Source organism: Empidonax traillii, unplaced genomic scaffold, assembly GCF_003031625.1.
Source record: "Empidonax traillii isolate 1590-97213 ecotype Southwest subspecies unplaced genomic scaffold, ASM303162v1 scaffold16:size2589160, whole genome shotgun sequence".
Lineage (NCBI taxonomy): Eukaryota > Metazoa > Chordata > Aves > Passeriformes > Tyrannidae > Empidonax > Empidonax traillii.
Genome location: NW_020955209.1, coordinates 2,398,981 through 2,401,488, shown reverse-complemented (window position 1 = coordinate 2,401,488; position 2,508 = coordinate 2,398,981).

Sequence of the window (2,508 nt, the reverse complement as noted above, 5' to 3'; positions counted from 1 at the left end):
CCAGCTGCCAGGAAACGGCACGGGGCTTCTCCCTCTCCGTCCGCTTTTCCAACGCCTCCCGCCCAACTTTCACATACTATTCTCAATTGGAAGGGACCCACAAGGATCACCGAGTCCAGCTCTCAAGAGAATGTCCCACAGGGGATCGAATGGCCCATACGGAGATCGAACCCACAATGTCGGTGCTGCGAGCACCACGACTAACCAACCGAGTTAATATCAGGGCTCAAATCGCCGCTCAGCCCGGCGAGGCGGCATCCCCGGGCACAGCCCCTCGGCCGGGGCGGCACCGGGCACTGCCCGGGGGAGCTCGGTCGGGAGCCCCGGTCTCGCTCACCCTCCTGCCCGCCCCGCCGTTCCCACAGCAACAGTACACACCATGGCGCCGCCGGGACGGGACCGGGGTCGGGGTCGGGGCCGCAGCGGAGCCACTCCGGGAGCGGGCCGGGGCCGGGGCCGGGAGGACGCCTCCCTCCCCTGTGCCGGGCGCTGCCTCAGCGCCGGTGCCGCCGGTGCCGCCGGTGCCGCCGCGCTCCCTCCGCCGCCCCGGCTGCGGGACCGGGCACCGCCAGGCGCACGCGCCAGCACCGGTGGGCGCCTGCGCGGCGCGGCCGCTGCCCGAGCGGGGCGGGGTGTCCGTATCCCGGGAGTCTCTCTGCAGCCCGGAGGTGTCCCCGCATCCCGGCGGCGGGGACCGGGAGCGGGCCTGGCGCAGCGTTGGCCCCTAGGACGGTGGTTTGTCCGGTGGAGGGGCGCTTTCCCCCGGCCAGTCCTGCCCCGCGCTTAGGACACGGTAGCGGCTGGAGAAAGCACAGGGTTCAGCTGGCAGAAGTTACTCGGTGTGACCTGTTGCCAGTTAAGGACTCTCTGAACATAGACAAACGGGCCCAGTTTAGAAAGGAGACACTGTTTATTCTGCGCAGAGTGCAAGGTGGAAGTTTTCCACAAATCAAGCACTCCGATTCTTGAACATTTACCGAATCACAGAATCAGTTAGGTTGGAAAAGCCCTCTGAGATCATCGAGTCCAATCTGTGACTGAACACCACCATGTCAACTAGACCATGGCATTAAGTGCCACGTCCAGTCTTTCCTGAAACACCTTCAGGCACAATGACTCCAACACCTCCCTGAGCAGCCTATTCCAATTACTCTATATATGCATTTTAGCAAACAAAGATTGCAGTTCATTGGCTAATTCTCTTATTAGTTCATATTCTACTTTTTATTGGTTAACTTATTATTGCTTCTCATGCTAATTAGTCCACATGCTCAATCTTTCTCTTGAGTCAGTGAGTTTCTTAAGTTGGTGGTCTGTGGTGGTCTCAATTTCCCACTGCTGGACTCAAGAGGCTGTGAACTGGCACCAATCCCTTGCATTATAAGGGATCTGTGGCCAGCCAGGTGACAAGAGACACAGCAGGAGACAATAGACAGGTGACACAGAAGGAGCTGACACAGAAGATGCCAGTCTATTCAATAAAAGCCCAGATGGTCCTTAATTCAGGGTCCCTCCTTTGAAATTATGAGAACTGACAAGGCAAGACTGTTTTGCAACCCGTTTCCCATTCTCTCTAAGTCTCTGGGCGAATTTGTAGCTATTTCTGACTCTTGAGATGTCAGCATCATTGTGACAACCTTCTCTGTGAGCTGATTTACGCATTGGAAATGGAGACATTGAAAGTTTCCTGCAGTAAAAACCAAGGCTCGCAGTCACAGTGGATCAGCAGCCACAAACCCCCATCCCATCCTTGGGTCATTCTGGTCAGGCACGGAGGGTTGGATTGCTCACCTCAGTGGCTCCCTGCCAGGTCAGAAGCGCTATTGCAACTCCCGCTAGCCTCCTGTTCTCTGGAAGGCCAAAAGATGGACATTTTGACATTGTCTGTAGCAGAGCTTTATATGACTGGGTCCCACAGGCCAAATAGCTTTGCTGGAGTGGCACAAAGGAGTCAATTTGCAGTGGCTCCCCCAAGCTGCCTCCTGGTGAGGTCCCACCTCCAGATTTTGGGATCCCATTGTCCAGGTGCACCAGACACTTGCTCAACAGCTTCCTTGCATGCCTGCTGTTACTGCAGTGGGTAATGTGATCATGACACGTATCAGAAAATCTCCAGACATGTAACAACAACAAAGACAGGCCTCTTGGGGCGAGTGGGTTGTTTGTGACTGACAAGGACAGTCTATGTTTGTTATCTGTGAATGCGTTTTGAAATTTATCTAAAAATTGCTGTAGTAGGGTAGTTGTTACCTCTTCATGAATAACAGAAAAACACAACAAATACAGGCCCATCTGACCAAGCTTCTTCCCTTGTTCCTTTATTATGTGCTTCAGATATATCTGAAAGCACTCTCCAAATAAATGCATCTTGTACACACACACACACACACATATATATATATATATATATTTCTCTTACGGGCTTGAAGTTTTCTTAACTAATTGCTTGCTAACGTAACTTACTTTCTTACGTTTGTTAGACGAGAACCCTGTTGATATTTTAAATTT